This window comes from Mus pahari, chromosome 2 (genome assembly GCF_900095145.1).
Source record: "Mus pahari chromosome 2, PAHARI_EIJ_v1.1, whole genome shotgun sequence".
Classification (NCBI taxonomy): domain Eukaryota; kingdom Metazoa; phylum Chordata; class Mammalia; order Rodentia; family Muridae; genus Mus; species Mus pahari.
Window position 1 is genome coordinate 142,958,159 of NC_034591.1, and position 11,676 is coordinate 142,969,834.

An 11,676-nucleotide genomic window follows, 5' to 3' on the forward strand; every position below is an offset into this window, starting at 1 on the left:
CTTACCACTCAAATGCTCTGAAAGGCCCCATGTCCCTGATCCCTAGGCACCATCTCTCCGGATGAGTTCTGAAGGAGATGAAGCACATCCCGAGGCACTCCCCATCTTATCTCTGCTGTGACAGGGCGTTCTTAGCAGACAGCTGGGGCGCTCAGCACACTGGCCTAGGAACCCTCTGCTTTGCCCACTTCCTGTGACTGACTGGTCAACTTCACTGGATTTAGCATCACCTAGGAAACACACCTTCGGGCAGGTCTACGAAGATGTTTTCAGAAAGGTTTCACTGAGGGATTGTGTGTGAAAAGGCTACAGGGGAATCTGAATAACAAAGAAAAACAAAGCAAGCAAACTGAGCGCCTACGTTCGCCCCTTCTGCCTCCTGCCGGCAGACACACGGTGACCAGCCACCCCTGCTCTGGTGGCTGTGATTCCCCTGCACACTCGCACTTCCAGACAGAACAAACCCTTAAGTTTCTCTTGTCAGGTATTGTGGCACAGCGAGGAGAAAAATTAATAAGCTAGCAAGCCTTGCTCACTGCAGTCACTGCTGGCTAAGCACGGGCTGTTCCTCTTAGTAAATCACACAGGGTGCTCACCCACTGGCCGGGCAGTGGGGTGGGTGGGTCAGCAACTCTTCACCCTCACCCACTGGCAGAGACTGGGTGTTGGCTGTCTGTCCTTCCACTGTGTTCCAGTACGGAAAGGGATCTGGCTTTTCTTTGGTTCCAAGGAGGGTAAAAAAACCGATGGTCCACAGGATTTTGACAAAAAAAAAAAAAAAAAAAAAAAAGGTTCGTGTGTCTCAGGAGTGAGGAGAGAAGTGGGAGGCTCGTCCCTACATCCCAAGGAACCCGTCACGGATTCAGTTCTTCCGGGATCCTGGGATTTCCCCCCACTTCTTGAGGATAAATCTAAGTCTGGGAACGTGATTACTGATGAGTGGGTGGGACGGGACAGAGGGCCATCCGCCTCTCCTCAGCCCCACCCCCTCCTCACAAGTTTCCTGGAGCCACTTCTGCACAACTGCCAGGACCGAGTGCTCAGTGTGCTCTGCTTTGGGTGGAAAAAAAAAAAAAGCTCCAAACAAAGAGCAGCCCCGGTCCCTCCCGCCCTGGGCCTATGGGCGCGTTCCCCAGTCTGAGTGAGAGGTGCGGCCAGCAACCACCGCGGGCCAGTGGGCAAGGAGCACAGGGTGGAGCGGGCGGCTGTGACCAGGACAGCCACAGTCACTGCTCCGGATTCCCGGATTCCCGATCCCTCGCTGCATCCAGCCTGGCGGTTTTGGCCGGGTAAGTGCAGGTGGCGGCGGGAGACAAGAGCGCCGGTGGGGTTGACATTAAGCACAAAGCCATCCTGGCATGGCTCTTCCAGCTCAGCTGCCAGTCCCAGGCAGGACCCCAGAGGGGCTCAGTAGCCACGAAAGTTGCCCTTGGGTGAGGATGGGGCAGGATCCCGCGGTGGGTGCGCGCATGGGTGTCGCACTGTGTTCAGCGGGGCGGGGGTGGAATGGGGGTGGGGGTGGTACTACTCTGAATTGCCTTGACTTTCTTGATGTGATTGCCTTTAACTTTGTGCGCCCAGCTTTGATAGCCTGGGCCATACAGAGTACCTTGTGTATGACTGGCCCTCTGCCAAATGCCCCCCTCCTTTGTTAACCCCAAATACTAGGGGCTGTCTCTTGTTTGTTAGCGGAGGCAAGGTGCCAAGTCCTTGGCTGCTGGACCCCATGCATAGCAGGGTCTGCTAGCTGCTGTCAGCTGCTGAGTCTAGGACACTGGGGGGTTGTTCCTAGGCAGTCTGTCGTCCCAGGCTGAGCTATCCACCAGGACCCTGGGTGGAAACTGAGTTAGGCAGTCCTTGTCACCTATGTCTACGTGCTTGGCTTCCTGTGTTGAAGAGAGAGTGAGGGGAATTCTGGAATGTAGTGGTTTTGTTTGTATTATGCAGTGCTCACATGCAACTAGTTATAAAATAGGGAGAGGAGGACTAGTTGTTGTCTTAACCTGGGCTTAGATGGCAGAGAGCACAGGAAGAAGCAACCAGAGGCTGACAAGTGGCACACATTGAGGCAGGAAGTAGGAAGGGGTACCAGAAGAAAAGCCAATTTCTAGAAAATTCCTAAGTGCACTCCAGGGTGTAGAGTTACAGGGTCTTGGGGGAGAGAAAGAGGGTAGGGTTGAGCAAGACTAGATGGTCTGTGTTTAATTATTGAATCACTACGAAACGGCTGGTGGAGTCTGGCAGCCTGGGCTTAGACCAGAACTTAGTAGGGAGTTTAGCTGCCAGGACTATGTCCCAACACTATATCCCAGGAGAGTTATCAGAGCTCCATGGCTTACAGTGGGGCCACTAACCAGGTCCTACTTGTCTCCTAGATGGTTGGAGGAACAATGTGGAGATGCCTGGGATGGGGCTCTAAGCAAGGGGAAGGCGCTGGGGACACAAGTGCCCGCTGGTAGCTTGGGAATGTCCTGGTGGTCTGCATCTGCTTGGTCAGTGGTGGTAGAGGAGCTCCTACCATCAGCACAAGGGCGGTGTCTGTCTGCAGCACGTGTCTGGACTCTTAGTGGGAAATGCGAAAACTATAGACAGGCCTCCCATAGTTTCTGTGTGACTATCATCTGTGACACAGGAAAAAAAAAAAAAGAAAAGAAAAGCAGGCTTGAGTGGTCTTCAAATACTCTGAGCATCTTACCTCTGCAGAAAGCACACTTTGAGAAGAGTGTAAGTAAGCTGACCTGCCATCTTGCTTTTAGCTATAGGACCCCCCCCCCCCAGTTTGCTCCCCAGAAAAGTAGAAAGCAAAGAAGTTTGTTCCCCAAGCTCACAGGTTTGGGATATTACCTGCAGAATCCTGCCTTTTGTAGTATAGGATTCTGGCATGGTTGTAGACCCAAGTGCAGTTCTGGGCCAGAGTTAGGAGGTGGGAGGGTTTCAGCATTGATAACGCAGACAGTACCCAACACCAAGACATGGTTAGGTGGCTGTGACCCTTAGATGTCACCTGTCACAGAGACTTCCTCACAGTAACTATTTAGTTAATGTTTGTGGAAGGAGAAAGCCCTGGGTATGGGGGCCTAGAAATGCAGAGTTAAGTATTATCTGGGATTCAGTCTGTGGCTCTGCTTCCCATTGGTCAACAATCAACATCAGTACCATTCTGGTCTTGGCTGCTGTGTCAGCCAGGTCCTTGGGGCCTTTCTTCCATCCTGGGTGGTTTGAGAGAGCAAAAGAGTTGAGCAATGAGAACAGGGATGCTCTACGAATTCCTCTGAGCAGCCAACTTTGCCGTTCATAACCTGGTCCTGTTCTGACTAACCCTTGTGGGCTCCTGGGTTCTGATAAAAAAAACCACATACAGGGCAGATAAAACTGGGGAGGAGGCAACTTGTATACGTGTCCCATGTATTCGTCAAGTGTCTGCCATGAGCCTGGCACTTGCAGGTCCTGAGGAATCCATGAAGACACAACTGCTTCCCCTAAGCTCTGGGCAATGATATTAACCTCACTCCCAGGAAGAGATGGAAAAACAACAGGGTGGAAACCACATGACACAGACCCAGCCACACTGGTACAAATAGGCCCATCTGGGCTTTGCCTTCCTCCTGTGTGACCTTTTATGAGTCCCCTGACCTCACTGTGCTTTAATTTTCCTCTCTGTAGATCAGTGAAGTGTGTAGCTGGCTGAGGACAGTGGGAATGCTTGGCAGAGGCCTTGGGTCTTATCTGATGACCTTAGTGAAATAGATGGAAGATAGCTTTGTGGCCAGAATGGCGTGCATGAGGCAGGCAGGTACTGCACACTGTGGCTCTCGTGGGAATGGTGGAGTCCTGTGAATTATGCACAGACCTGCCTTTGTTTCCCATTGGGACATCTCCCCTGGTCACTGCCTATGGTAGGGGTGGTGGGTCCATTGGGAAGGATTCAGAGATGTCGCAGTGTGGCATTGTTGGAGGAGACATATCACTGGAGGTGGGCTTTGAGATTTCAAAGGCCTATACCAGGTCTGGTGTCTCTTTCTCCGCCTGCTGCCTGCAGATCAGGTTGTAAAGCTCTCAGTTACTGTTCCGGCACCATACTAGTCTGCTTTCTGTGTGATGTCCACGGACTAACCCTCTCAAATTGTCTAAAAATGTAAAAATGCCCCCCCCCATTAAACACTTTCTTTTATAAGAGTCGCCTTGGCCGTAGCGTCTCTTCACAGCAATAATTAAGACAGTATTCTTCAAGCACACCTGCGGGGTACAGCCCCCATCCAACAGCCTCAACCTGCCTTTTCCACAGCCCCTCTTGAAAAATGTACGATCTCCAGGAACTGGGAATATTACACAGGGTTCTGGAAATGTGAGACAAACGTCTCTGGGCAGGTCCTTGCTGCGGTCTGAAGCAGTGAGCAGGCTCCCCTAATAGGGAGACTGTAGGATGGCCCCCCAGGGCTTCTCAACCCTACCCCATGTGACTTCATATTTTAAAAGATCTTTGTTAATCAATTTTTTAACCTACACAAGATATTTGTTTTAGTTTAAAAAAAAAAAAAAACCTAAAAGACCTGGCACCTGGTGGTTTAATTGTGCCATGTTTGTAATTCTTTTCTATGTTATATCATTTTCATTTTAAACCATCAGTTTAGTCCCTTCACTAACAGAGCAGGCTCAAGGATGTTTAAAGAGAAGCAAAGCAAAGGTTGGGCTGGGGGCAGCAATTTTCCAGTGTGTCTGAGGCCTTCAGGAAACGTAGACCACAAAGCCCACTAGTCAGGCAAGGGTCTCCATTTCTCCGAGCGTCCTTGAAGTATTGCAATGAAGCATCCCCCTCAGAGCTACCTCAGGTGGATGAGCACCGGCCTCCTGGCGCTTGGAGACCACCTCCGCCTTCCCTGGCTTTGAACTTGTGTCCCTCCGTATCCGCTGAAGAGGAGGTGGGATGATTGATCCTCTTAGCCCTACCACCTAGCAGAAAGCTTGGCTAACGGAGAGTAGATATCCACTGAATGCTCATGGCGTGGGCATTTCAGAGAGAGTGCCAGTCGTAACTGACGACGTGTCTTGGGAAGGGTTCTTCCACCAATCAGAACCACCGTATAATTTGGGGGAGCCAGTTCAGCGTGGAAACACAGAAGTCCGTCTTGTTGTGCAGGAAACACCAGTAGGAGCACAGAAACCCAAAGCCTTTCCGTTCTTCTTTGTCCTCTCTTGGCTCGTCATGTTATTATTTCCTAACACTAAATGGCATTCTGAGTAAAGAAAGACTGATTTTAAGTGACCAGCGTGACTTCTGCCACTAAGCGTTTGGCCGTGCCATTCCCAGTTTAAAAAAGCAAACAGTGAAGCATTTGACTTGTAGGGAATCACCGAAAGCCCACAGTGCGCAGGTTACAGGAGTGCTTAGCTCTTACTACTCAAGTTCTTAGAGAGCAGGTACCAGTAAGTGAGCTGGGTGTGGGTGGGGTCAGGGAAAGCACCGCCCCCCTTGTAATGCAGAAAGGACAAGACTAGAACAGGCAGCAGTCCAGAAAAAGTGGTGCGAGTTAAGCATGGAGAGAAGCCACATTATCATTGCCCAAGTTTCAAATACTTTTCTTTTCTGTTTTTTTTTGTTTTGTTTTGTTTTGTTTTTTTTGGTTTTTCGAGACGGGGTTTCTCTGTATAGCCCTGGCTGTCCTGGAACTCACTTTGTAGACCAGGCTGGCCTCAAACTCAGAAATCCGCCTGCCTCTGCCTCCCGAGGGCTGGGATTAAAGGCATGCGCCACCACGCCCGGCTTCAAATACTTTTCTAATCACTGTATGAGCTATTTGACAGATGAGACAGGGGAAGAGAGGTCGACGCTACTCCTGCTTCAAAGTGAAGCTTCAGATTGGCTCCTGTCGCTGGCAAAAAGGAATGAGGCTACCAGTCATCACTTAGCACAGTTAGGAAGCAGAGAGCCCAGGCAAGAAGCCCAGCTAGGCTACAGCCCTCAAAGGTCCGCCCCCAGCGACCCACCTTTGCCACACTCTTCCCAGGGCTCTACAATCTTTCAAACAACACCATCACCGGGGCACCAAGTGTTCAGACACATGGGCCTATGGGGCATCCCACATGCAAGCCATGGTCCAGTCTATGAAATGGGATAACAGTGTCTTTGAGTGTCCGGCACAGAAATGCAGTGATAGATTATAATCCCAGTTCTCTGGATGAGGCAGGAGAATTGGGAGACAGCCTCTGCTCTTTTCTCAAAAGACAAAGGGCAACAAGACCACAAAACCCATCAACTAGACAGAGGCTGATTCCGTAGGGCTTCGGCGATTGGACAGGTAAGAAGCCTTGTCACACGGTTCCTCTTGAAGTTCCCACCAATGGGATGAGACACGGTCACCACCTGCTTTAGGGAGAAAAGACAGAGGGTGTTTTGGACAGGTACACTCACTGGCCTAATTTGGGTCGTGGCACACTCCTTTCACAAAAAGACATTGCCATGGTCATGGTGCGTTATTCTCACTCTGAATGTTTCTTTGTTCAGCACTAAGGATACTCACATATTCTCATATAGATGACTCAGATGCTACATTTTTGGAGGGCAGGAATCTATCCTTTCTATGTGAGGAGGAGAAGAGACTGTCCACCAGTGGACAGACCAGTTCTCCTATTTCCCAGGCATGTATGCTGCCCATGCTAATTATTTCAGGGGAATTTAGACGTTGTATTTGAACCCCCCCCCCCGCACTGACCAAAAAGTGCCTCCCACAAGTTAGTAAACTAAGAGACAAACAGGGGGTTTCTTCCTCTCCTGGGGCATGTAGGTGATTTCCTCAACCTTAGAAGCAATGGATAACGATGATACGGGGATGGTGGGTTAAACATATCAGGGGACTGAGTTAGGCAACACTGTGTCTCTCTCTTTGGGGCAGAGTTGGGGTAACACTGTGGCCAGTGTCCAGGAGAATGTGTTATCTCCTTGACCAGAAAAGTCAAATATCTTTTTTTGTTTTTTTTTGTTTTTTTTTTTTAAAAAAGACAAGTGTCTGTGTTCTTGGCTCACCTGTAAGAGGAAGATTCAAACACTTTTCTTAGGAGTTATCAAGTCCTTAGAAAATATATTTCCGGTGACTTGGGATGGAACGCCAGGGTTTATTTACCAGGAGCCTTGGCAGCTTCCACGCCCGCCTCAGTGAGTGGCATCAGCAGATTCACATCTGAGTCCCAAAGTGAACACCCAAATTGAAATTTAGACGCAAGACTGGTCTTACATTCACAACACAGACAAGCTGTCTTACACATCTGTGTTGTGGGGAGACAGCAAACCCAGCCAAGAGGCTGGACACTTGGGATCTCTGGCTGCAGAGGAAACCCTGCCTCTGGCCATGACTCTGAACCTGCCAGGTATGGCCTTGTACTGGAGGCATGGCCATTATCTTTGGGATGGGCAGGCTTGTCTGTTGCCCTTAAAAGGAAAAGAGTGTCAGCTGCCCTTAGCCTCAGATGAGGGAGCCTTCCAACCTTTGGTTCTATGGAATCCCTTGGAACCCAGATAATCTGATGTAAGATTTTTCACATGACTACAGAGTCACACACACACACATGCGCACACACACACACACACACCTCCTAGGAAGGAATGGTCTTTGGGCTAAGCACTAAGCCATGGTGCCTTATTCCAGACATAAGACAGACACTTCTTGGAAAACAAAGGAGAAATTGTGCGAATCCCAGTCTGGAAAGAAAGATGAGTGTCTGCATCGCTGGGGCACTCTGTATGATGGCCGTCATTCAGAAGGGAGTGTGTGTCTGTTTCACAGTAAGCAGTCCATGGGCGTGCATAAGCAGAGAATGACGTACACACAATGGAAGCCTGTGGGGACAGTCCTTCCCCCTCCCCAAAGTGCACAGAATGAATGGGGAGACTGGGGACCCCTTCCTTCTGTGCTGAAACTGGGGGAATTCTGGATCTGGTAAATCACTACCAAGTGTTATCACCTGCTGCAGGGTGTGGCTAGACAGCCGGGCACTGCTTCCGTTGCTTCACTTCTGATGCCTCAGTGCAGACTCTGCTCTTGGGGAAGTGCTGCAGAGGCAGCTGGAAAGGTGCAAAGCAGCCACCAGGTTGTAGTCGAGTGGACTCAGAGCACGAGGCCCCAGCAGCCAATCCACTCAGTGTCTTCAGCCCAGGACTGGGTCCACAAAGCTGTGGCAACACTGTGAGTCCATCCGGGAGCTGCCTATGGGGGGCAGAGGTGAGCCAGCACCAATCCCTGGGCCACTGATGCAGGGGTCTAAGCTGAGGTCTGAGCACGGGGGGGGGGGGGGTGTTGTTGCCCAGAAGTCCTGAAAGTGGTGTGGTAAGAGAAGCCAGATGCAACAGACCAGAGGACACGGGGGCCTTGAAGATAGGAAATACTTGAAAGAAAATCACAGTAAGAAAGTAGAGTAGAGGTCTCCAGAGGCTGTGGGAGGGGCAGAGAAATGGGTATTTCAATGTGCGGGGCTCTCATCTTTGGTGATGAAGAAGTTCTGGAAGTGTAAAGGGTGAGAGGAAAATACATGATGAATGTATTCAATACTGTGGAATCGCATGTGTTAAAATGGTTACCATGGTAAATTTTACATCGTGTGGATTTGACCACAATGAAAATGGGTAAAGTAGGGGTGGCTGGAGTCCAGAGATCCACAGCAGCCGGACGGACCATCTGTATCATTAACGGCTTCTCGGGGCCTTCAGTTCCTGCGGCTCCTGGGGTCATCTGACCCTGGTGCAACGATAATACTCACCGAAGAATTAAAAGGCGTGGTCTCGGAGCCCTAGCGCTGAGGCTGTGTTGCGGTCTCAGCTTTGGGGTACATTGGGAGGAGGAGATAGTGATGAGAGGAGCTTAACCTGGAGAGGTGCTCAGCACCCCTCTTCCAGCTGCAAAAGTATGCTTGACTTACAGTTCTGTGTATTGGAGTCTACTGAAAAAGACATTGGGAAGAACATACTTCCAGAACGCCAGTTCTGTCCGGTACAAAGAAACTGAGGCACAGAAAGGGAAAGATAACTCCTCAGTCACTGTCAGCCAGTAGGGAACAGAGGGGATCCCTGACACCTGGGTCTCTGCTTACCCACCCCAAAAGTGCCTTGAAGCCAGTGGACTTCCAAGCGGGGCCCCACAAAGAGTCCCTTTCTTTGGTAATCCTTTGAAGCAAGGAATTCCCTCAGCCCCTCCACTCTCCTGGGTCTAGGAGTAACATGCAAGGAGCAAGCAGCTCCTGAGGGCATGGGCTGTGAGCAGTGCTCAGCCTGGATGAAGTGTGCCCGCTCTGTCTTCAGTACAAGTAGCCTGGGTTCGTCAAGAGCTCAGAACATGAGGCAAGGCCCTAAACTTTCCGAAGAGTGTGGCTGAAGCCCCAGATGCACAAATTCAGCCTGCTGTGCAGCGGTTTCGCTAGGTGGTGGGGGGGGGTCGGGGTTGGCTGCTCACCCTAAGCTCCATCCACTTCCTTGGCTGCATCTACACATGCAATTGCCAGCCTGGAACAGCTGCCAGGGACTGATGCAGTTGCTGGCTGGCCCTTCATGGGCTTTCTGCTGTGTCCAACAGAGGCACAGGACATCAGTTAATATATGCCTGATGGTCCCTTCAGATAACCATATTTTCAGAACTCATTTAAATGAGTGTTCATTTTCCAGCCTCGGACTCAGATAGCCACTTGAGTTTGTTTAACTTAACCTCCTAAGTGGTGCCTGTAATTCCCATCCCTGGACCAGAGGAAACAGACCCCACTACTTATGAAATCCAGGTCAGAGCCTTGAGCCTGGCATTCACACTTATCCAGCTCCTTTTCCTGTAAACTACCACCAAAATTCCCTCTTCAGCGTCCCTGCAAGTACATCTTGGCCTTGAACTTCATACACTCTGATAAAGTAATATAACTCCGCCTGTTGCCCCAGCGCTGAGGGTTTGGAGGTCAGAGACGGCCTCATTAATTCTTTTCATCCTGTTCTATCTCTACCACCTACCATGTGTGTACACATATGGGGACCTTAGACATTCAGTGAATTAATAGACTAATTATCTAATCTCAGGGGAAACTGATACATAAATAACTACTCAGTGCTAAGTGAGAAGCCTGAGGCAGGGCAGTAAAAGGAGGGGAAAGGGCGGGTTCCCAAGATGCTCACTGAGGAGGATGCAAAGGGGGAGCTAGGATGTAAGGACAAGGAATGACATTGGATGGGTAGGTGGAGGGTCCCTTCAAGAGGAGGCCTGAGAGAGAGGGGGCAGCAGGGAAAACTAATAACTTTACTTTGAGTTGACTGCGGCCCTGGGCGAGCCTGGATCTCAGCAGGCTCTGATAGCTGTTCCTAAGTTTCCCTGAACAGAACTATATTTAGTTATGGTCCTCGAAGTTAGAAGGGTCAAGAACATCGCATGGCTTCTGGAGGGGGCCTTTATGCTGTGTGCTCTCATGCTGTAGACAGAAGGGGAGGCGAGGGGCAGTGAGCAAGAGGAAGCCCAATCTTGTTTCATAACAAACCACAGAAGACAATTAGGCCACCCTGTGAGAGTGCCATTAATGGGCTCTTCTCTGGCTCGTTCTCTCTCTCTCTCTCTCTCTCTCTCTCTCTCTCTCCTCTATTGAAGATTAAGCTTCTAATACATAATCTTTGGGGCCATCTTCCAAACATGGCAATTACAGCTCACTGGAGACACTCAAGAAGAATCAAAAGAGAATGAGACCATGAAGCCAGTGAGGCTGTCCCTTAGTAACTGATCTATTGCTGTGAAGAGACACCATGACCACAGCAACTCATAAAATGAAGCATTTAGTTGGGGCTGACTTACAGTTTCAGGGCCTTGGTCCATTATCGTCATGACAGGGAGCATGGCAGCATGCAGACAGGTGCTAGGGAGGCCCATACATCTATCTGAGACCTGTACATCCTGATGTAAAGGCAGCAAGCATCAGTTACACACTGGGCCCATGTTGGCTTTTGAAACCTTAAAGCCCACCTCCAGCGACACACTTCCTCTAACGAGGCCACACCTCCTAATCCTTCTAATCCTTCTCAAACAGTGCCACTTGTTGATGAATAAGCATTCAAACATAGGATCCTATGGGGGCCATTTTCATTCAAACCATCACATGCCATATCAGTGCTTACCGGTGACAGTGTATCAGAAGGAAGACGTGGTCGGGGTTGTGTCTCGGTGGCTTCAACGCAAGTCCAGCATCATGGAGTTCTGGGTCCCATCCCCAGCACACACGCAAAAGAAGGGAGGGCTTGGGAAATGAAGGTGGGCCCGTGTCTCACTTTCATGGAGAAGGCTGAAAGCCACCTCTTTCTTTGGCAATTAGAAGTGACTTTGGGAAATATGGAGAGGTGCCCATCAGACAGTAGAGGGTTCAGAAGGTCTGGGTGAGGAAATGACCTCAGACCTAAGTGGCAAAAGAAGGGTTAATCTTTCTTGTCAACATGGCTAGACTTAGTTAGACTCACCTGGGAGACTTGCCTCTGAGTGTGCCTTTGAGGGTGTTTCCAGAAAGGTTTAGCTGATGAGGGGGAAATTCACACTTGAATGTGGGCTTCACCACCCAATGGACTTAAGTCCTGGACTGAATAATTGAACAAAAAGAGAAAAAGGAAGCCAGCTGAACACCAGCCCCCTCCCTCTCCCTCCCTCCCTCCCTCCCTCCATCCCTCCCTCCATCCCTCCC

At 50.1% G+C, this 11,676-nt stretch overlaps 1 protein-coding gene across 1 annotated transcript in view; it reads left to right on the forward strand.

The window, feature by feature from the left end:
- The first annotated feature begins 1,019 nt into the window (after nucleotides 1–1,019).
- The window catches only part of Tspan11 (tetraspanin 11), a 62,304-nt gene continuing 51,647 nt past the window's right edge, over nucleotides 1,020–11,676 (forward strand). Inside the window, exon 1 of the mRNA XM_021191101.1 lies at nucleotides 1,020–1,289. The gene's annotated coding sequence lies outside the window, so the exon portion shown is untranslated. The remainder of the gene's footprint in view (nucleotides 1,290–11,676) is intronic.